Below are 24,229 nucleotides of genomic sequence, written 5' to 3' on the forward strand. Positions count from 1 at the left end.
ATACCACCCAAAGCAATCTACAGGTTCAATGCAATCCCTATCAAATTACCAATGGCATTTTTCACAGAATTAGAACAAGAAATTTTACAATTTGTATGGAAACACAAAAGACCCCTAATAGCCAAAGTAATCTTAAGAAAGAAAACACAGCTGGAGGAATCAGGCTCCCTGACTTCAGACTATACAAAGCTACAGAAATCAAGATAGTATTGTACTGGCAAAAAGACAGAAATATAGATCAATTGAACAGAATAGAAAGCCCAGAGATAAACCCACGCACATATGGTCACCTATCTTTGACAAAGCAGGAAAGAATATACAATGGAGAAAAGACAGCCTCTTCAATAAGTGGTGCTGGGAAAACTGGACAGCTACATGTAAAAGAATGAAATCAGAACACTCCCTAACACCATACACAAAAATAAACTCAAAATGGATTAAAGACCTAAATTGAAGGCCAGACACTATAAAACTCTTAAGAGGAAAACATAGGCAGAACACTCTATGACATAAATCACAGCAAGATCCTTTTTGACCCACCTCCTAGAGTAACGGAAATAAAAACAAAACTAAACAAATGGTACCTAATGAAACTTAAAAGCTTTCGCACAGCAAGGGAAACCATAAACAAGACGAAAAGACAACCCTCAGTATGGGAGAAAATATTTGCAAACGAAGCAACTGACAAAGGATTAATCTCCAAAATATACAAGTAGCTCATGCAGCTCAATATCACACACACACACACAAAAAACCCAATCCAAAAATGGGAGGAAGACCTAAATAGACATTTCTCCAAAGAAGACATACAGATGGCCAACAAATACATGAAAAGATACTCAACATCATTAATTATTAGAGAAATGCAAATCAAAACCACAATGAGGTATCACCTCACACCAGTCAGAATGGCCATCATCAAAAAATCTAGAAACAATAAACACTGGAGAGGGTGTGGAGAAAAGGGAACCCTCCAGAATTGTTGGTGGGAATGTAGACTGACACAGCCACTATGGAGAGAACAGTATGGAGGTTCCTTGAAAAAACTAAAAATAGAACTACCACACGACCCAGCAATCCCACTACTGGGCATATACCCTGAGAAGACCATAATTCAAAGAGAGACATGTACCACAATGTTCATTGCAGCTCTATTTACAATAGCCAGGACATGAAAGCAACCTAAGTGTCTATCAACAGATGAATGGATAAAGAAGATGTGGCACATATATACAAGGCACTATTACTCAGCTATAAAAAGGAACAAAACTGAGTTATTTGTAGTGAGGTAGATGGACCCAGAGTCTCATGCAGAGTGAAGTAAGTCAGAAAGAGAAAAACCAAGACTGTATGTAATGCATATATATGGCATTTTAAAAAGTGGTACTGATGAACCTAGTGGCAGGGCAGGAATAAAGACGCAGACATAGAGAATGGACTTGAGGGCACGGGGCGGGGGTAAGGGCAAGCTGGGATGAAGTGATAGAGTAGCACTGACTCTACTACCAAATGTAAAATAGCTAGTGGGAAGCTGCCGCATAGAAGAGCGAGATCAGCTGGGTGCTTTGTGACCACCTAGAGGGGTGGGACAGGGAGGGTGGGAGGGAGGCTCAAGAGGGAGGGGATATGGGGATATATATACATATAGCTGATTCACTTTGTTGTACAGCAGAAACTAACACAACATTGTAAAGCATTTATACTCCAATAAAGAGGTGAAAAAAAAAGTTTCCATGGTTTCAAAGAATAATTCAAGAGAGCAGAATTTACTAGTATTTTAGAGGTTAAACCTCAAAAGGGCTGAGCAATGCTAAGAAACTTGCTTCCAGAAAACCAGGATCGTGGTACTCTGGACTGTCAGTGACCAATACCCACTGAAAAGAGGACCAAAGAGACAATGTGATGAAACACGGGAGGATTATTAAACTATGAGACAGCTCTTTCCAGGAAAACCTGGTTCGGATACCTCAGAATAAGTAGGAACATGACTACTGCTCGGCCCAGCCTTTGATAATTGATTTCGCTATACCTCGAACTCTGTGCAGTTCGCGGCATAGGTCAGCCATCTACACAGGTGAACTTGCTGACCTTCTGCAAAACAACCATGGAAGAGGCACCACGCAGGCTAGCTATCAGTCATAAGCCACATCTCAATTTCATGCGATTTTAACAATTTTTGAGAACACCAAATGAGAAATTACATGAAGCTTCAACATCACAAACTATGAGGCATTACTGTAGAATCAACCTATTTGAACCTGTTACTCACTTTTCCTTCATGAAGTAAAATCTTTTCAACTAGTCTTTATTAAGCACTCGCGAGATGAACCTTCATCTTGAAAAGTGAGGATACACTAAAGTGGAGAGGCTGGCAGAATGGGGGAAGGGGAAGGTGTACACGAGGAAGAAGCAGCGTTTTCGCTAACTTCCTGAATTGAGTAATGTGAGTAGTGTGATTGGCTAACAAAGAACATAAACGTTGCCACGGGCTTTGCTCATTTACTTGGGATAACGGAATACCTTGCAATAACAATGCTTTGATAGGTAGAGCTTTCTTCATCTCTTAGCAGCATCTCCCTACGCCCACACCACCCAAGCTCCTACCTGTTTGCATGTACTTGCAGAAACCCACACACTAATTCAGCGAAGACACAGACTTGAGAACCAGACTTCAGACCACAATTTAAGCATGATTTCTATTTGACTAAACAGTAAGTTTTCTTCTCTTGGTTGCTGTCATTGCAAGGCTGCAGGTACCTGCCCTTATAATCGAGGGTGCGTTTGGAAGCATGGCCCACTATCTTCCAATAGAAAGTCAATCGTAGGCCCCAAACTACCATCTTTGTAGACACATTACTAACTTCTTCCATTGTTTGGATATAATCAAGCCCAAAATTTTGAATTTCATGGACATCTGTTTTATCATTATTTTGTTTATGATACACTTTAAAGATGTCAGTTTTTTTGTTTTAAAACAATTATTATCAAAAACATCATAGTTATTTATAACAGCAAGGCAGGACAAAGCTATGTTTCCTCTTACACAAAATAAAGGTGTGAACTAGATTGCTTCTAAGATTCCTTTCAGCTCAAATAATGTATACAGTACCCTCAAATCTCCCACTCACACCTAATTAGGAAAAGGTCTATTTATCTTTGTACAGATGACACCATCTGTTGTAAACCACATAATAAGCTCCAGTTGTAGGCCATTCTCTCCATGTAAAGTTGTACATTCCTTTGGGCAGGCTCTAAAGTACACAAGCTAATAAGTTGTTATTGCCTTTGCTAACTCCAAAATGTCATAGGTTTAGCTTCCTTTCCCATAGAAAATCTAAAACATTTCATGGTTTTTTGATGCAGTTCTCCTAACATGTCCTCCTAAATTTTTAAGCACAGAGAAAAATTCTAGAGTAAAGAATTCTGGGATGTAGGCCTCGCTCTGCTTACCATTAACTTCTTCCAATGGGGAATTAAAACAGGTCATTTAACTTTCCCAAAACATAAGCTTCTCTTCTGAAAAATGGGTTGAATTAGATTATTTCTAAAGTTTATTCTGTTCTAGAATGCTTATTGATATATAACTATTAAAGGAATATAGCACAGTTTGTGATTGGGACCACAACATTTTGAATATGCATATGACTATAAACCCTCATGTCTGTATCACCACTATTTACAATTTTTTTTAAAGTTTGTCGTCTCTTCTACTGCACACAAATATAAATGTACTTTTACATTTTGAAATTATTCAAGAATTTTTAATGCACTCTACAAATGTTTAAAGGTTCTCCTTTAGACAACAGGACAATTATGTGAGGTGTTATTTAATGTTAACAAAATGTGGATGTGCCCATCCATTTTCAGAACTACCCATTGACTGATTTGCTGAAAATTCCAAATGCTGGCTGCCAACTCTGTATATACCATTCAAGTTTTAGTGAATTTTCTAACTAATGAGATTTATCAAGCCATCAAAATTTAGCTTCTGTGACAGACAGGTTTTCAGAAAATGCCATACTACAATGACATTCTCCTCCCAACACACACCAAGACTTCAGCAATGTCAACCACCCTTCTGGACTCAATTTCCTCACACATTTACACGAATGACTGAGGTGCAACTTATTACAGTTGAATTTCTAAAGACAAGTCATTTTAAAATTCCTATTACATGGAAAGCTGAAATACAACTAAGCAAAACACTGCCTGTGAGTATTTCTTAGGAAATGACTTACCAAAGAGATGGAAATGCTTCCTCATTCATAGTCATTACAAAGTAGATGTTTCTATGTAAATGGAAATTTTCCCTGCTGCTTTTCACTATTAATACGCTTATAATTAATATACTTAACAATTTTTTTCTTTAGGGACCTGATGTTTCTTTTTAAAAACAGTGCCTGTCAAACCACAAATCATGGATCAGTCTGAAATAAGGGAAACTGCATTGCATTTCTCTGTGGCTAACCTCCAAATCTCTTGCCCATCCCCGGCAAAAATTAACATGGTTAGGTTCTCACAGTCCTATAGGAGCCATTTCAGACGGGGATCCTGCGGCAGAAAGACGTGGGAAAGAAGATCTGGGTTCAGCTCTGCACGCTTCCTCTCCAAGCTGAGTGTCCTAAGAGGGCCAGTCTCACCTGAAGGGCAGAGTTTTTCCATGTACAATCAAAGAGCCACCAGCCACACCTGGTGTGCCTGACTAACTGCACCCTAGACCTCCAGAATCATCATCTCAGGGTGACTTTCAGAAACCTGCATTTTAGCAGGCTCCCAAAGTGATATTTATACAAATTCAAGGTTGAGAACTCCCATCACTGGCTTCATTTTCTCCATCTACAAGTGAAGGTAACAAGACTTGACCATTAACTCTAAATTCTCTTCTGGATCCTCTTCACAGTCTGTCATATTAAGACTCAGCAGTGCCATCATTTTACCAACATTCTCATACAGCTTTACCTTGGACCCAGTGTGGCCACCTTCTTCTATACAGTCTACATGGCTACTCTGTTCCACATATATCTATGCGGCTACTGTTTGTATCTATTCTATGGAGCTACTCTGCTCTACATATAGTCTATTACGTGGCTACTGTTTATATATATTCTACGTGGCTACTTTGTTCAACATATATTCTACAGAGCTACTTTGTTCTATATTCCACATGGCTACTCTGTTTACCTATACTCTACATGGCTATTTTGTTCTCCATCTAGTCTACACGGCTACTCTGTTTATATATATACTACATGGCTACTTTGTGCTTCATATATTCTCTACCTGCCCTGCTCTCCCTTCACCACCTCCAATACAGCACTGATCTCTCAGTTTCTTCCCCAGGCATTCTTCTATTTCAACACTGAATTCCCCTCCACCCAGTTCCAGAGGCCTTGAAATCCATATTACCCACAGCCCCCAAGATCACAGATAATTACCTCCCAGCAATGTCTCATCACACATTCTGGATTTACCAAGACCCTACGTGTTCACCAGCACTGCCCTCCTTACTAGTGTTGGGCGACGGTTATCTGTCATCCAGTAAGGCTCAAATGCCAGTGAGCTAATAGCATATTGTAAATACACAACTTTTAAATTTTTATAAATTTTTCTTCTGCTTTCTTATATCCTACTGCTGCACAGAATCATTGACTTTTGTAACTGAAAGGATCCCTAAAAGTCATTTAGTCCAATATGACTCCCCTGACCACCAAAGTTCAAATTAAGCAGTGGAAACCCAGAGAGAATGTCATGTTTTGTTCAAGATCACACAGCTATTTTTGGCAAAACTACCCAAAATGCAGAGCTCTTAAACCTACCCAAAACCCAGAATTCTAGTTTTGTTTTGTTTTCTTCCAAAACAGTATCTTGACTACTTGGATTATTACCTCTGACTGGACAAATACCAAGAACAATTCAATCAAACACATACAAATACCGTTCAAATAGTTACCTCCTTGTTGCCTATCAGAATGGAAAAAAAAAGTGGAGGCACTGATAAAAGTCATACGTGTCCCAAAACACCACAAACAGCAAACCTTATGGAATGATCACTTTTATATAGTTAATAAGGAATCCAACTGGGGGCAGGGAGAGGATGCAAACACATATACAGCCATTGTGTGGGCAATGCAGCCATTCAGAAGATGAACCCCCAAAATGGTGAGGACAGAGCGTTACATTTCAAGAAAAAATGAGGGGGGCTTCCCTGGTGGTGCAGTGGTTGAGAGTCCGCCTGCCGATGCAGGGGATACGGGTTCGTGCCCTGGTCCGGGAAGATCCCACATGCCGCGGAGCAGCTGGGCCCGTGAGCCATGGCCGCTGGGCCTGTGCGTCCGGAGGGAGAGGCCACAACAGTGAGAGGCCCGCATAGTGCAAAAAAAAAAAAAAAAAAAGAAAAAATGAGGGGTTAGGAGAAGATCAGGGAGAGCTTCAGAAGGATGACATTTAAGATGAGCCTAGCAGGCTGAGGAAACCAGTGCTCTCCAGTTATAATAATAAAATTCTGATTTTTTAAAAAGTGACCTGCTAGCAGGGGTTGGTGTATACATAATGAATGGATCCAGTCCATGGTATTTCTCATTTTCTTTTACATCTTACGTAAAATGAAGTTATTTGCCCACATGATATGCAGTGCACTTCCCAATGAGAAGTTCAACAGACAGTTGTGAAGGGAGTATTACTACAGATGACTATGGTTTCATAGAATGATTAGGATCTTCCAGAGGGCAAGTTCAAAATGGACCCGTTCAATGGGTAAATATTCTGGTTTCTGATTTGGCTAACATTCATCAAGGCTTCATGTATTCATACGGTAGGTACTGATTCCACAAGTTTCAAATGCCACTGGCACACAGGATAACTTAATTCATTTCAGTGTATTCCGGATGTGTTCTTCCTTGGTTTCTGTTCATATGTATAAATGCTCTCTTATGAAAGTATAAAATCCATTTTAAACAAGCCTCATAGGGCTTCCCTGGTGGCGCAGTGGTTGAGAGTCCGCCTGCCGATGCAGGGGACATGGGGTCATGTCCCGGTCCGGGAAGATCCCACCTGCAGCGGAGCGGCTGGGCCCGTGAGCCATGGCCGCTGAGCCTGCACGTCCGGAGCCTGTGCTCCGCGGTGGGAGGGGCCACAACAGTGAGAGGCCCGCGTACCGCAAAAAAAAAAAAAAGCCTCATGGTTATCCAGAGTGGTAAGGGTAAATGTGACTGTTACTCTATCAACCAAGCCCTGGAATGAGGCCTGAAGAGGAAGGTTAATGAGAAGAATTTGATGCCTCAGCTGCCAGAAGACATTGGGACTCATTAGAGAATAATTTTATTTTCTCCCTGAAGAATCTAAGGCCCTCAAAGGTTTAGCCAAGCTGCCAAATGAGTAAAAGGTGTATTCCAGACCAGAGTCTAGATTAATACTCAGTATAATAATATTGCTACTACTCCACACTTCAGATGGAGAAACCTTTATTTTTTAGCACTTTATTATTGATAAAGAGTCAAATATTTGGCAAAGGATCACTCAACTTCATAATCACCAATTTCAAACACGTAGAAATTTAAAAACAATTTCAATGAGCACTTCCTGCATTCTATCGACCACCATTTAAGAACAGCCACGAAAGCACCATGCTAGCCCTGGAAGAGGTACAAAAAGAAAATAAGCAAAGAACTCCCTGTGTGATGGAGAAACTGCCCACAACTAAATATCCCACGATGAATGCCACAACTGATACAGACCACATAGGACCAAGTGCCTGGAAGCACAAGAAAGAGTGCTTCACACTCAGAGGAAAGGCTTCGCTGAGTCTCAATAAAAAATGATGAACAGCTGACCAAACGGGGAAGAACCATCAAAGGGAAGGACAGAGAGAGCAGTGCAAAGCAACGGAAAAGGAACGGAGTATGGCCGCTACTTTGCCAGCCCAACTCCCAGCTCCATCCTGCTCACCATCCTTATTTTACATAATTTGATACAGCCAGATCCGATCTACAGGGAGGGAAGAACAACTAACACTTCCTGAACTCTCATCCTGGCAGGTAGGGTTCTAAGCACGTTATGTTAATTAGTTCATTAATTTCTCAATTCTCCAAATAATCTTCTATGAGGAAAGCACTGCTGTCACCCTCCTTTCAGATGTAAATCCTGAGGCACAGAACACTCTTTACAAGACAAAGCTATTTTGAATTTTAAAAATGATAACAGGGGCTTCCCTGGTGGCACACTGGTTAAGAATCCGCCTGCCAATGCAGGGGACACGGGTGGAGCCCTGGTCCAGGAAGATCCCACATACCGCGGAGCAACTAAGCCCGCGAGCCACAACTACTGAAGCCGCGTGCCTTGTGCTCCGCAACAAGAGAAGCCACTGCAAGGAGAAGCCTGCGCACCGCAACGAAGAGTAGCCCCCGCTCGCCGCAACCAGAGAAAGCCCGCGTGCAGCAACAAACACCCAATGTAGCAAAAACTAAATAATAAAATTTTTAAAAAATGATAACAAAATACTGCACAAAAATTCATCACTATATTTTAAAGGCTAAAAGATTTGGGGAATCCTTAACTTTTACCAGTTTGAGAAGATTTCCAAGCTTATTTTCTATATGCCATTTCCCAAACTACTGATGACAAAATTCTAGTTTTCCATCCTATTCCCAATGCAAAGGAATCACTTAGTAATGGGAACTCTTAAAGAACCATGTCCAAGAGACACATTCAGAAATCTAACCGTGAATTTAAAAGAAACCTTGTAATCCAACACCACAAAAACACAATGAAAGCTGCAGTCCAGATTCTGTTACTCAATCTGCAAACCTCCTAAATGGAAAGGAAGCAGACCCATTTCCAGCTGGATGGAATGCCTGGAGAGGAGTGGGCCGGATCCCAGGCCAAACGGAATCCAAGATAGGAAATACATTACACGCTCCTGGCAGGGAAACTTCTCGAGCACCAGCCTGTGTCTCCTGACCTCAGTCTGTGGGAGGGCTTCGGAAGGGGCACTTTTTGTTCTTTCTTAAAATTCTGAACTAACTCATAAAAGCTTTCAAATTCTACAGTTTTTTTAATTAAAATCCTCGATGCATTTACGATTGGAGACATGCTAACAGTTGAGACAGAATGGGAGAGAGGAAGGAACACGCAGTCAGACAGACCTGGGTGAATCTCAGCTGTGCGACTTCCTAACTGTGTGAACTTGGGTGAGGGGCCCCCGCGTCCCCTTGTGTTTTCCCACTGCCCAGTCCAGCTGCCTTTGACCATCTGCACGATTACAACTGACCATCTTTCTGGCGGTCTTGTTTTCTTGAATCCACTCACCACACTCTAAAGAGGGACTGGTCGAAAGTGCAAATCGTTCCTCTGCCTAAAGCCAAAGTGACTTGCTTTTATGTCACTTGTCTTTCTTCTCCACTTGAAGAAAGTCCTTTACTCAAGTCCAGAGACTCAAGATACTTAATTCACTTCAGGGGTCACCAAATGCCTGTTCCATGTGGAGGGACAGTTGTTTAGGCTTCGGTTTCCTCCTCATTCCACGAGAGCCTTGCTGCTCTACTCAGAGGAGTAAATGGGTGATGCGTACAGAAAGCCAGCACAGTGCCTGGAGAGCACTTCCCGCCACACAGTCTAACCCTTCAGTGTTCTAAAGTTTGCAAAGTGCTTTCACACGTGTGAGCTCGTTCGATCCTTCTAACGACTCTGCGACTCAGGAGGTTACAGGAAGAAACTGAGGCTGGTGATATCCAAGGCTTGCAGAATCAAGGCTGGTCTGTGGACAAACCTACTGATTCCATATCCTGAGTTTTTCTACTGATGCCTCTCTGTCAGGAGTTCTGGCTTCTTTTACAGAAAACATTTCTTACCCTTTTTTTTTTTTTTTTTTTTTTGCGGTACGCGGGCCTCTCACTGCTGTGGCCTCTCCCGTTGCGGAGCACAGGCTCCGGACGCGCAGGCTCAGCGGCCACGGCTCACGGGTCCAGCCACTCCACGGCATGTGGGATCCTCCCGGACCGGGACACGAACCCGCGTCCCCTGCATCGGCAGGCGGACTCTCAACCACTGCGCCACCAGGGAAGCCCTCTTACCCATCTCTTCCATCAAGTTTATCTAACATTTTTATTGCATTTAAGGAATACAAACACATAGGCCAAATTCCACTATAATGGACTCCAAAGGACTTTGGTTTGTGCTATATCAAATAATTACTTTAAATAAGTAAGCTTTCAACTGGCTCGTTCATTCATTCCTTCACTCAGCAAATATTTATCACCTGGCTACTTCACACAAGGCATTGTGTTTGGTGCTGGGAATCTTCCCCTTCCCTGAGATATAATTAGTCTATACCTTCAAGATTTCCCAACTGAAGCCAACAATGGAACATACAGAAGCTTGAATACATAAAAGCACTTGAATAAATAAAGCAATGAACTAAGAGCCAGGGAATCTGAGTGCTCACCTTGGCTGAGCTCCTACCTAAGCTCTGTGACCTTGGACAGGTCCCTGGTACTACTTTTCCTTACCTATAAAATGGGAAAATTGGTCTATATTATCTTTAAAGTTATTCTATGCTATGAATTCTAGAGAGTCCAGGATTCCATACAACTGTCAAGTTCTTTTGATGTTTAATGGTATACGATTTTTTTTTTTTTTTTTTTGCGGCACGTGGGCCTCTCACTGCTGTGGCCTCTCCTGTTGCGGAGCACAGGCTCCGGACACGCAGGCTCAGCGGCCGTGGCTCACGGGCCCAGCCGCTCCGCGGCATGTGGGATCTTCCCAGACCGGGGCACGAACCCGTGTCCCCTGCATCAGCAGGCGGACTCTCAACCACTGCGCCACCAGGGAAGCCCATGGTATACGATTTTATACCACCGTGTTATAAATTTTGCTGAGATGATCCACATATAGACTTTAGCTTGACAAATATCTCTAGATTGCCCACAAATTGTTAGAAGTTTGAAACTACATACAAATTTGGAGCATTTTTAAGAACCTTACAGCCAACTGAGCTTGCAAACTGCCTCACATAAAAACTGCATTTTCTGTAATGTGTAAACTGCAATCTTAAATGCCGCTCTCATTTGAAGAATCTAAATAAATTAGATTCAATGCCTTCTTTTCTGATTCTTCTTTTAATTCTGTGATGTCACTTTAGGATGACTGGGGCTTGTGTACAAAATGGCACCTCCACCAATGTAGTAACACATGTTCATGGAAGCAAAGCTCTTTATGGCCTTACTTTTAAGAGTCTTATACCCTTATCTCTCGCATCAAATCATGACTAGATGCATAAACCTTAGAGCCTTGAAAGGCAGTCAGCTGAGGAGGCCCACCACGTGCTGGCACACATCTCGGATGCCCACCTGTGAATTTACAGCCCCAGATTCTTCCCTGTAATCAAGGATAAGACACCTCTTATGTCTGGCTGGTTCAAGAATCACTTGAACCAGCCCGACATAAGAGCAAACCAAAGCACATTCCTATATCCTGACTTACGTGAGGAATCTGCCCCTAAACTTCGGCTTCTTTCTAGACGTCTGTAGAGACGGTGCTTTCTTTTCTCTCATTCAAGGAATCTTAACTGAGCTTCTGCTCCGTCAGTCTCTGTGATGGGTGCCGAGTTGGGTAAATTAGAAAAGGCGGCCCCTTCCAACAGAGAGGAGGGCACCAGGGGCTTGGTGAGTGGAGTGTAAATTGGATTTCAGCCTCCACTTGCCCACTGGACAGGATAACCCTGTGCAGTCAACAACTCACAATTTTACAAGGTGGCTTGGCCAGAGGTGTTTAAAAAAAAATCACGTTGTAGTAGAGACGAGGACTACTAGAGAAGAAAGAGCTTAACTGCCGAGCGATAATGAGGAAGGAGAGCTTACTAGAGAATGCATCTGACTGACACATGAAGGACGTGTGAGTAACCAACAGATGGACAAGTGGAGCGAGAAGAGTATAAACAGAATGCTCATTCATTCCAGACAGTGGTCTGGAAATGACAACTTGGAAGGAGTCTGATGAGGCTGGGCGTGTGTGTGTGCGTGCGTGTGTGTGTGTGCGCGCGTGTGTGTGTGTGTGTGTGTGTGTGTGTGTAAGGGGGAGGGGGGAGGCGAGACCTGGAAGGAGTCTGATGAGGCTGGCTGTGCGTGTGTGTGTGTGCATGTGTGTGTAAGGGGGAGGGGGGAGGCGAGACCTGGAAGGAGTCTGATGAGGCTGGCTGTGTGTGTGTGCGTGTGTTTGTGTGTGTGTAAGGAGGAGGGGGGAGGCGAGACCTGGAAGGAGTCTGATGAGGCTGGCTGTGTGTGTGTGCGTGTGTTTGTGTGTGTGTAAGGGGGAGGGGGGAGGCGAGACCTGGGGAAGAGTCAGGAGAGGAGGCTGTAAAGGCAGGCAGGGGCCAGATGATGAAGCATTTTATATGGCAAAGTAAGGTGTCAAAACCGGATTCGGAGATCATTAGGGGCTCGTTTTGCCGCTGTAAATAATAAACTCTTCTTGGATTATACCTTGCCCTGTTTTTTCACATTTACCAATCACAAGGTAATTAGGGGCTCTGACTCCCTAAAGCAACAAGTCTTACCCTGTAAGCTGAGCAGGTAAACTCCAATGGAAAAGAATTTTGCTTTCAGCACAGCACCAATCTTGATACTACATTTTTAGAATATAAAAACCTTAAAGAATACCAGAAGATATTCTGAAGTGTGTACATACACAGGTTCTATTGGTTATGCTCAAATGATAAGACCAGAAATTGACGCTTTTCATTGAGCTTAGGTCTGAAATATTTATAGCATATGGTCTGCACCTGTAAGAAACTTGGAAGACTAAAAACTTTTATTAGAGACCCTCCAGCTTAAATCTACCGGAGAGGGACTGGAGATTACCAGGTGCCGTCCGTTACAATAATTATGTCAGCGGCATTTGAGGGACGGGTGGTAGAACGGGTGAATAAGCATGAGAAGAGAACCCCAAGACCTTGGCCACACAGTGAATAAAGGTCTTACCGCGACGCAAGGCTGCCTAGATTACAACTGTCACCAGGCAGCCTCTCACAGGGCCCCCGCAGAGGCAACGCGAAGGGAAATATCTTCAGGACCAAGCAGCCTCCCCTCCCCCCAATTAAGTAAAGTTACCCTATTTTGCTATTTTAAAAAGTATGAAGACGCATGGAAGCTCATCATGGTAAGTTTCACCGTTTCTTAAAGAGAAACGACGCCGTGCAATCGTACCCCACCCCCGCGCCCGGACCTTTACAGCGGCTGCCGGCCGTCAATTGTTGGAAGAATGGCCTCTTTTCTTTCTAAACTGTTTTTGGTAAATATGATCCGTTTGCGACACGACGTGTCGGCTTTCCCAGAAACTTGGCACCTGGGCCCCTCGGAGCAGGGCCGGGCGGGGGCAGCGGCGGGACTCCTGCCCCTCCCGCCCGGTGGCCCCGGGCTTGGGGGACCCCTGGGCTCGGCGACCTGAGCCGCGGGCGCAGGGTCCGCTCCCCCAGGACCTTCCAGGGCGCTGGGCCACCGCACCCACGAGACCGGGCTCGGGGCGCGGAAGCCCGAACGCGGGGGTCGGGCGGGCCCAGGGGCACCGCGAGGGCCGGTGATCTGGAAAGCGTTTCCTCCGCCCGGCCAGGCTGCGCGGGGTTCCGGGACGCGCCAGGGAGCTGCCACCATGCGCCGGGTTGTGCCGGCTCGGCGACGGCAGCCGCAACCCTCGGCTCACCGCCCGGGGCAGGCGCCGGAGGGCGCGGCGAACAAAGCAGAGGAGGTGGGCCGCCCGCCCCGAGCCGGGGTCCGGCCTCGGCCCCCGCCTCCCCCCTTACCTGGGTGGAGCGCCCGGCACCCGCCCGGGCCCGAACCGGCGACACGGCCGTTCCCGCGGGGTCCCGGGGTCACGCGGGGCGGCGCCGGCCGACTTGGAGAAGTTGCCAGGGTCACTCCGTCCCGCGCGGGCGCTGAGCCTCCAGCCGCCGCCGCTACCCCTCGCCTCGCACGCAGCGCCTGTGGCGGCGAGAGCGGCCGCACCTTCCTCCCCGGCCGCTGGGCCCGCCTCCTCCCCGCCCCCGCCGCCCAGCCCAGCCCAGCCCACCCCCGCCATCCCCCGTCCTCCCATCCCCCCACCAGAAGTCCCCCCGCCCCCCCGGCCCCGCGCCGGCCCGCGCCCATCCCCCGCGGCGCCCACCGCGCCAGGACCCGGACCCCGCAGCCGGCTCCCGGGGCGGCCCGCGCTCCCGCCCGCGTCCCCCGCCGTAGCCTCCTGCGCTTTCTTTCTAGGACTTCCCAACTAACCAACACCGAGAACTCCACGAGCTTCGAGTAAGCGCCTACCATGAGCTCGGCGCTCTGCCTGCCATCGTGGATGCGGTGCGTAAGGTCCAGTGCCTTCCCCAAAGATCTGAGAGTGGGAAGACGCTTACTCGGGTACCACTAAGGACAGAAGCAGGCGGAATCTGAAGCCTCGTGCAGGCAGGAGAGACTGTTCGCCCCCTAACCTTACTGAGAAGGGAGAGAGGGAGGAGCCGGAGAGTCCGGGAGAATTCGGACTTCCCAGGTGGAAGCTGCAGGGTTTATTAGAGAAACCTGGGGAATCCAGAGGGCCCGGATGATGGGGAGGGGAGGACGCTCGGGAGAAGCGGGAGTGAGGGCTGTGTTCCCACCCTCGCTGTCCCTGCCTTTACAAAGGCTCTCGCGTAGAGAGGAGCTGGAAGGGGGAAGAGTTCGTGTGCTGGTGTGGGTCCCGCAAGGAGGAGGCGCCAAGACAGGACTAGATACGGAAGAATTTTCTCAGGGGAAATGGCTGTGGGATTAAACGCCAGGGGCTTCCAGAGAGCCAGGCTTCGCGCGAGTCTGATCCCAGTGAAGGAGAGAGGGAAGCAACATCCCAACCTCCCTGCAGCCTCAGGAAGATCATGGGTGAGTCCTACACCCAGAGTTACCCATCACAGAGGGCCCAGTTCTCCTCGGTACCCACCTGCCTGAGCATCCGTGTCTCTACCAGCCCTTAGCTGGGAGCAGCCAGATGAGAAATGTGGCCTTGGGCACAAACCCAGAGGTGAATTTCAGAGCACAACAGCCAGGGCCCTTCCTCAGTTAAACTCCCAGAAAGCTGGAGATGGTTGGAGATCTTCCAGGAAGATTCCCACAGCTGGCGATTCCCCAGTCTACAAGACACATGGAATCAACTTTCCCACACACACCTACAATTTTTAAATGAAGCCCCAAGCGTTTGCTGTGTTCAGACAGACCTGGCTCTCCACTTTCTACTGCCACAGGCTCTGGCCACACTGACGCCTCTCCACTACATAGGCTCTCCCTGGTCCTGTCTCCACTCGGGCACACGTGGCGGTGCCTCGGGGAATGCCTCCCACTCCACTCACCCTGCAGTTCCCAATTCAAGTATCACCTCCTCTAAGGAGCTTTTTCCCCTTAGCACAGAGCTACCACCCTAGGATCTTCTTTATATGTTTTTCACCCTTGCTTCTTGTATCATGTTTTTTCATGCTGTTTCACAACGTTATGTTTTTGTTTTTTCTGATTATACAAGTAACACGTTCATTGCACAACTTGGGACATATAATCCAAATGTCTCCAATTCCTCCAGTCTTCAAGGGACACCTTCCCTTGATAGATAAGTAATCAGACTCTGAGCCCCACCCATGTGTATCAGTCTGGATCCAATCAGAAGAGAGAAACCACACAGCAATTAAGTGGTAAAAGTTTAATAGAAAGAATTATTAACTACCACAGGATTTGGAGCAATGAGGGATTGACTGGTTAGAAGTAAAGAGAATGCAAAAGAAAATAGGAACAGCAGATACAAAGACTTTTAAAGCAGCCACTACCCCTGGGGCCGAGATAGAGCACCCAAGGGTAAGGGTGCTCCCTTATCCCTCCCCTACCCCAGGCTCAGACCCAGACCTTGTTGGGGAGAGCATGGCTATGGTTCACTAAGTGCCAGGGAAGTCACTGTGGTATCACACCAGTGGAACTTGCTGGAAATCTACCCTCTAGGGTGTAGGGAAAGTGGTATAGAGGGAGATGTCTCATGGAAGCAGTTCGCTGCAAAACCACCCAGAAAGAGAGGCGCCAGAAGAAGCCGGTGGCCACTGGGTGCTGCCCTGCACTGCGGGATCCTGGTGTTGGAGAAACCCCTCAACATGCAGGAGCCACAGGCAAGCGAGGCAACTGGCAGGCAGAGTTCTGCCCTCCTGCAAGTTCTCCCCACACCCTGTACTGACAAAGCTAACGACGAGGCAGCTGGCAAGGGAAATTACATAAAAGGCCGAGATCCCTTTTTACAGAGATGGCAAAAAGGATGAATTTGGAGCTGACAGGCAGTGAGTCAGTGACAGGCATGCTGTGCAACCTCAGAAGAGTCCAGGCGTTGTCCAGTTTCCCCTCCCCAAATATGCCTGCCCGGTACTTACGGTCTTCTCTCCAAATCTCGCCCTGCTGGCCCTTCTTCCCTCTGCTGGCCTTTCTGTTCCTGACTCCCACTCCCCTGGCTGCAAGCTGCCTCTTAGCATTTTCTCCTCCAGTTTTGCCCCAAGGGGGAGGCGTGGCCTCTTCCTTGCCTCGCTTCTCACAGCAGGCTAAGACCAAGTTGTGAGGTCACAGTTCACATCGGATTGAACAGACGTCTTGGGGAAACGGAAGGGAATTACAGGAGGGGAAAAGAAAAAAGCAAAAACCAAGTAATGGTCCCAAAGAGACGAAACCATCCAGAGCCTCTCTCTCCTTAGTCCAAGCCCCATCCAGGGCGCCAGTGTGTACCCCCGACCAGAGTCCAGGCCGCAGTGCCATCCGGGCCTAGCGAGGGAGAGAAAAAGTGTCTCCACACTTTTAGTGCCGCTAAATAATAAATTTGGAGTGTCTCCATAATCTTAGTGCCGCTCCATTAAATAAAAATAACCTGCGGAGATGAAGCTCTGTCTACAGTCAAGGTGAACATTCGCATGATTAGGAAGTGAAATTAGCCCCCAATACTGAAACTCGTTCAGTTATTAATCCATTTACGGAGCCTTTACTCGGCACCTGGCACTGTACCAGGCAGTAGGGATATAAGCTGTGTCACCGTTACAATCTGAGGGAGACAGATAAACAAATCATTTTACAAGTAGTTCTGTTTGTGTCTCTGCTAAAGATGCAGAGCATATAATGAGAGTTAAGCTAGCTCTAAGGGATTAGAGGGGGCCCAGCTGAGCTCTGAAGGATGATTGAGTTGGATCGATCATTCCAAGGAAAGGGAATGGTGAATTTGAAGCTCTGAGGTGCGACAGAGCTGGGCCCATTGGAAAGGAAGGGAGTAAGGATAGAGCAGCCAGAGATGAGGCCAAAGAAGCAGAGAAGAGTCAGTCACGCATGCTTTTGTTGGCATGTTAAGAATTTTCGATATTATCCTTTGAACAATAAGAACCTTCTGAAAGGTTTTAAGCACCAGTGTAGCTGGGGGGCTGGGGGCTGGAGAAGAGACTGGAGGGTATATTTGGGAGAGGTATGCAGAGAATATACAAGACTAGTGTTCAGAACAGAGTTTGAACCTGGAGATGAAGACAGAGAAATAACCAGCCCGGAGGAATCCAGTCTAACCCAGGGCCTGGCTGAGATGCCTGCGAGAAAGACTGGGAAAGAGACAGAACTCTCGCGAGATGGGGTCGAATCAGCAAAGAAAGCTGAGGGGGAAGAGCTAGGGAGCTGGGGGACCGTCAGGAAGTTATGCTGGGTCATCTTCATTATAAAGCAGGATCGCTTCCCTGTAGAATAACCAAAGGCCCAATTAAAGCAAACCTACTCTCAAAGGTAAACTCAAATCTCCACCCCTGGCAAAGACCAGAACAGCCTGTTTTTAAAAGAGGCGGCCCCAGGGTCCTCCCCATCCACTCACTTCACAGCCACCAAAACTCTTTAGCTACAGTATCCTACTATTCACCAAAAAGTTAAATATTAGCTGTAACTCCAGTCCCTAGAAATAACCATTCTGTCATATTCTCTTGCAGACTCTTCATACTTAAATTACTCAGATCTAAATTCCTTGCAGTAAGGGATCAGCCCAATCCATCCGTTTATCCCCAGTAACTTCGTACATTTTCTGGCACCTAGAGGGTATCTAGCAATGTTAGCAGAATTGAAATTCATTTCCAAAATCCTTCCAGTACTGGGCAGGATTTCGTTGGACTTTCTGGTAGTAGGACACTTCAAAAAACAAGCCATCCTTCCTCTGTACTATATCAGAAAGAGTTTTCTTAAAACACCTTTCTAGTTTTTGGAAGTTTTTTGTTTGTTTTGGAAGTTGTGGGGGGTTTTGTTCTCTTTTCTCTTTCCCAAAACCTAAGGAAAGAGAATCTTCTTGCCAAGTAAACTCTCTGCCTCAGCCCGGGCCCCGCCAGAAATGACATTAGAACACACACACACGCACACGCGCGCGCACACACACACACACACACACACACACACAGTGGAATACCAGTCAAGAATGACTGCATTTAAAAGGAAACGAAATTGAGTTATTTGTAGTAAGGTGGATGGACCTAGAGTCTGTCATACAGAGTGAAGTAAGTCAGAAAGAGAAAGACAAATACCGTATGCTAACACATATATATGGAATTTAAGAAAAAAAAAAATGTCATGAAGAACCTAGGGGTAAGACGGGAATAAAGACACAGACCCACTAGAGAATGGACTTGAGGATACGGGGAGGGGGAAGGGTAAGCTGTGACAAGTGAGAGAGTGGCATGGACATATATACACTACCAAACGTAAAATAGATAGCTAGCGGGAAGCAGCCGCATAGCACAGGGAGATCAGCTCGGTGCTTTGTGACCGCCTGGAGGGGTGGGATAGGGAGGGTGGGAGGGAGACGCAAGAGGGAAGAGATATGGGAACATAGGTATATGTATAACTGATTCACTTTGTTATAAAGCAGAAACTAACACACCACTGTAAAGCAATTATACTCCAATAAAGATGTTAAAAAAAAAAATGACTGCGTTTAATACCTGTCTCCACGGAGCTCAAATTCACTTTTACAGCTTGTTTGGGGGCAAGAAGGAGGATCTCAGCGCTGGTTACTTCCACTAAGTGCTTTCCTATTACTTCAGGCCCCGAACTAACAGGCTCCATGCGGCCTCCCTCCCAGTGCCCCAGGATCCAGTAAACAGACAAAGACCACACTGACTCCAGCCCAGCGTCTCCCCAGTGTAGGCAGGCATCTCTGCCAGTGGGTCAGGCTAACTTTGGAGAAGTCAGAGGATAGCCTTTTCAAGGGAGGCTGCATCTCTCCTTTCTGAAGATCATTGGCGGAAAACAAACGGTTCTTTTAGCGGCTGTTTCAGGAGCTTGCTCGATCTACTTCACGGCACTTTTCAAACTCCTGAAAGAAAGAAGGCAGTGGGCCTGATTACAATTCCAAAAAGCTGCGTTTAACCCAACAGTCTGGATGCACCCTGCACTGCCTGCAAACCATTTGCACGTGTGTATGATGTATAGTGGGAGGCCAGGCGGTACACCTGCTCGCAGGGGTGATGGGTCTTTCTCTTGGATTCCTTTGACCCATTTTTCCTTTCTGCTGACAAGTTACTAGAAGCTAACTGATATATTCTTGAAAGAAAAATGAAAAACAAAAGGTCGCCTGGGCTTCCCCGGTGGCGCAGTGGTTGAGAGTCCGCCTGTCGATGGAGGGGACACGGGTTCGTGCCCCGGTCTGGGAAGATCCCACATGCCGCAGAGCGGCTGGGCCCGTGAGCCATGGCCGCTGAGCCTGCGTGTCCGGAGCCTGTGCTCCACAATGGGAGAGGCCAAAACAGTGAGAGGCCCGCGTGTACCGGGAAAAAAAAAAAAAAAAAAAAAAAGGTCGCCTGATAGGATTACTACCCCATGATAAAAGGTCTATGTTTGTTTAGAAGATTGCTCAAGATTCCAAGTCTAAAAATCTCATTTAATCCCACAGAGACTCTCTCTTGGCCAGGGCTGATCCTGTCTCTACTCCATCCCTGAGCTGGAAAGCATCTCCCCACATCTCCCAAAAGGAAACAGAGGTCCTCAGTGCTCCCTGGGAAGTATGCTACGCATATTTGTGAGTGAACTTTGAGTGCATCAGCCCAAGTTACCAATGCACTGGTCTGGCTCCTGCGTAACCCATACGCAGACACCCTCCAACACCCAGTGAAAGACTTTTAACCTTGGGCTTCACTCTCAAAAGGCATATCCTTGAAAAAAAATGCCCGTGACATTGATTGTTCTAAGTTGCTAAAACTCATGTGATTTTAAGTTTGTTTCATTTTTCATAATTTATAAATAAACTAAGTCTGATAAACATATCTGAACATGTAAAAGTTAATATTTTCTGAATCAAAATAAAGTACCAATTATAATGCTTATAATACTTTAAAGATGTCCAGTCAGTTCTTGCTAGCCAGCTGGTTCCACAGCCAGCCTTATGTTTCACTGGAGCCCTCAGCCTAGGAAATGTGTTTACTGAACCCATAAACTTTCCATGAAATGCAAAACGTACACAATAGGAGCAAGTCTTTTCTCTCAAGTTTCCCTTTATGGCCCTGAGTTCCACTGTTTCAATTCCCTTGTGCCATTAAACTTGTTCTTGGACTTTGTTGCAGGTTCTCTGGTTGGACTCTTCCTGAATTCCTTGTACTTCCTCCCAGCCCTGTTCACTCTGTTGGGTCATTTCCCCTCCCCCCTCAACGTCACAGTCTTCCTCACTCTCTGTTCTATCACTGCTGCTGCTTATTATTATTGAAAGTATTGGGGTTTGGGATTTGCATGTGACAGTTCTAAGTGGGTCGGAAAGGAGGAAAAACAGATCAACTTCTGCTCGTGGGCAAAGATAATTTAAACCACATCTGAAGCTCAGGGTGGTTGGCGTGGAGCCATCTGATGTATGGACAAGATCCTTCCAAGGGAAGTGAGTTTTGAACTTAAATGACTCAGAGAATGGACTTCCACTAGGATATTAGAACTAGCAGCTTTCTCCTCGTAAGTAGAGCTATGAAATCCATTTAGGCATACCAGTGTGTAGTGGGAATAAATCACATTAACTGTTATGTACATCCTCTAAAGGTTATAATTTGGTGATGATATGTAATTTGTGGATTTCAGTTTCAAAGCTGGGGGATTAAATGAGCTGAAACCTGACCTTGAGCTCAGATATCTCCTTGGTCCGATACATCTCAAAAGAAAGGAAAAGAAAGTCTTAGGATGACCTATAACAATTATAGTAAATATTCATCAAATACATACTATACATCACAAACTTACATATATATGAAATAAACATATTTGCATGTCAGTACCTATAGACTTACTTGATTCTTTTAACAGCTTCATTCTATTGCATTTTTAAAAAGAAATTTACAAACTTGGGTGATAGAATGGGGAAATCGTGTCATGCAGAAAAAAACCCCTGCTTTTTAAACTCTGTATCTTGCACATTATATAAATACTTAGTGATTAACAGATATGTAAATTAATAACTCTTTATTGTCTTAAGTTAGAGTAATAATACCTTGACCTCGTGGTTACTGTTTGCTTTTTCACCCTCACTTTCTCATTAGAAGCTTTAAATAAGCCACAAGCTTTAAAATCCACACTCCAGGCTTTTAAATTGATACAGTTTTCAATAGGACTATATATAACCTTTCTATAAGAGGTTAGGTTTGTATCTTTACACTGTAAAGAGCAAGTTTCCATAAAAAAAATTTTAAAATCACTTTGGCTTTGAAATGTTCTCTTCTAGATTTTAAAACTACCATCAACATCTGTAGTCGTTCCCCAAAGTTACAGGATTAATGAAATCTTTCTGCCCACAACTTTTCCCTGCTATTGTGTCAAGAGTTTTGAAAATATTTCTATTTTACCATTTTTTAAAGGAAAAGAAAGAAAGAAAAGAAACATAATTGTTGTCTACTCTTTATGCCTCTGGAATAATCTGCGTTCTTCCTCACCTCCACCTTCCATCCCCTTCTCCCAACGAGGGATGGGGAACTCTGTTTGCATATTTTCTTCTTATTCCATGTCATTGTAATGAGAGTCTCAGCGAGCATACTTTCCCTTGTGGAATTCACTAATAAAAACAGACAGCCAGTTTTAAACAAGCAGCCCCGAGAATAGGAGACAAGCAGAAGCTGGGTGCAGGGAGCTGCTTTGCTTTTTACCTCTAGCCTCACAGATTGCCTTTTTCATCATATGCTCTTAGCCCGCAGGGCCGTAAGAGAATTTATAAAGCAATTTTGGATCCTTTGAAATAAAGGGACCCAATTTGTCACAAGCTTTTGACAATTTCTTTGTTCAAGTATTGATACAATTTCCTACAGCAAGAGGATATTATCAATTTGTGCAGAGTCCTACCTGGACCTGAAATTCAACTGAGAAAGGGACCCTCCCCTGATGACTCTCATTAACCAGCAGTGCTCCCGTTGCTACCTGCTTGCACAGAAACCCGAAGGCACTCCAGGTTTACCTACTGCAGGAGGAAGTGGTTGAGAAATCCATCTTCTTTTCACTGTGATGAGGTCATGAGAAACAAGCCATCCCGAGGAAGTGCTCGAGGTACTTCTGTGTCTCCCCAGCACCATTCCACGGGCAAGCTGAACAGAGGGGTGATTGACAGGCAGCGGTGGAGACCTGCTGTTAGTGCCTCCGTCTACCAGCTCCTGTGAAAATGAGCCCAGGGACAAGCAATAAGTCTAAGAGTCACCCAAGTGCTTCACAGCCTCACGGCCCCCCACCCTCGGCCCCTTCCCTGCCTGCTACCCCCAAAGAAAGTTCCATTTTGTCCCTATTTCATTTCCAATCCAACACGATTCCATTAAAAAAAAACTTACTAGGGGGGCAACACCCCTCCCGCCCCCCCCAAAAAAAATTCAGAGGATGATGCCACGCTACCCTGACTCCCGGCCCTGGAGGTGTGGCCTTTATCCACCCACCTCGCCACTGTGATGCCTCCCCAGATGAACTCCTCTATCCCGCCTCCTGCCTCAGTCAGTAGCATCCCTATTTCCCAAGCTGCTGGGAGCCGCCTTTGACCTCTCCTGACCTTCACTCCCACAACCATCTGGTCTCCAGTCTTCACGTTGTTACCTCCTAGACAGTTTCCAATCCTCTCTTCCTGTCCACCACCACACCCAGCAGTGCTGCCCAAAGAGTTGCAGCCAACTCCCAGTAATGCTCTCACGCTTCAGGACCCGGCAGAAATGGCATCTGTCTGAGCATCATCTAGCAGCCGTCTGGGTGGAACCAGCTCTATGCTTCCCAAGCATTAGACCTCTTGTTCCCTCACCCTTGCCCCCTCCCCAATGGGACAGTGGACCTTGGTTGGGGAGGGCCGGTCGGAGGTGTCCTGGTCAGTGGCCAGGGACTTGGAACATCCCAGGCACTACGGGCCCTCGCTCCACAGGGGGATATCTGTTTCCTCCGCGGAGCTAGCTGTGTTCAACTCTCGCTGCGTACACACCTTTTGCAAAGCCCAGTTCAGTGATGTGGCAACTAAATGCTTTGCCCTCGGGGGCAAGAATCTCCTCTTTTTTTTTCCTTCTGTCACGTTAGATTCCTCTGTTAATATGTCTAACATAACTGGGTTCTGAAAATCTCCTTTCTCCTCTCCTCCGTCATCCGGGAGCTGGTGACTGATAACCGCCTCACTGTCTCAGGCTGCTCGGCTTCTTCCCCTAAGGTTGGAGATAAAGAAGGCTGTCAGAACTCTTCAGGGATGCCAACTCTTGCCCTCACCCTCTGCCTGCCAGAAGATGGTACACGGTCCACAGAGGCTCCCCTTCCCTAAAAATTCAATCCACTTCCTTTTTTGGCCAGATCGCCCTCCATCATCCCAGATGTGGTCACACTGAAAATGTCCACCAAGCTCTGACTGGCAGACATTTTCAAGGAAAGTGGATAGAGACATAATGGGAGGAGAAGCGTCCCCTTCTTACACTAGCCTGGCGACCCCAGGAAATGACTTACCCCTCCGCGTCGCTGTCACCTCCTGTGTAAAATGAGGATAATAATAGGTTTTACCTGACGGAATCGTAGGGGGATCAAACGAGTCTGTATTTGTAAAGCACACAGTAAGCTCTATCTAAGTGTTTTACAAGCTAAAAACAGCTGCGGGATTTCTCTTACCCTGACGCTTTCTTTTACTTCAGTATATTTTCAAACAGGAAAAGTACACAATAAGTGGCACAGTGTGGGCGCTGCCCAGCGTTGGGGGTCTTGACTGCTCTTTGACGCACTGATGTCTGAATTCATATTAATAC

The 24,229-nt window shown here is 46.0% G+C and overlaps 2 protein-coding genes across 5 annotated transcripts in view; both read right to left on the reverse strand.

Annotated features, from left to right (window-relative positions):
- Nucleotides 1-13,955, reverse strand: part of TIAM2 (TIAM Rac1 associated GEF 2) — a 231,900-nt gene extending 217,945 nt beyond the window's left edge. For 2 of the 4 annotated variants that reach the window (XM_067701694.1, XM_067701697.1), the window contains exons 1-2: nucleotides 13,790-13,955; nucleotides 12,548-12,638 (exon numbers count right to left, since the gene is read on the reverse strand). The gene's annotated coding sequence lies outside the window, so the exon portion shown is untranslated. The remainder of the gene's footprint in view (nucleotides 1-12,547; nucleotides 12,639-13,789) is intronic. The other 2 variants (XM_067701695.1, XM_067701698.1) reach the window with 1 other exon arrangement.
- Nucleotides 13,956-18,961: 5,006 nt separating this feature from the next.
- SCAF8 (SR-related CTD associated factor 8) overlaps nucleotides 18,962-24,229 on the reverse strand; it is a 198,385-nt gene continuing 193,117 nt past the window's right edge. Inside the window, exons 22-24 of the mRNA XM_067701707.1 lie at nucleotides 23,431-23,644; nucleotides 22,438-22,630; nucleotides 18,962-19,335 (exon numbers count right to left, since the gene is read on the reverse strand). The gene's annotated coding sequence lies outside the window, so the exon portion shown is untranslated. The remainder of the gene's footprint in view (nucleotides 19,336-22,437; nucleotides 22,631-23,430; nucleotides 23,645-24,229) is intronic.

The sequence above is a fragment of the Pseudorca crassidens genome, chromosome 13 (assembly GCF_039906515.1).
Source record: "Pseudorca crassidens isolate mPseCra1 chromosome 13, mPseCra1.hap1, whole genome shotgun sequence".
In the NCBI taxonomy this organism is placed as follows: Eukaryota; Metazoa; Chordata; class Mammalia; order Artiodactyla; family Delphinidae; genus Pseudorca; species Pseudorca crassidens.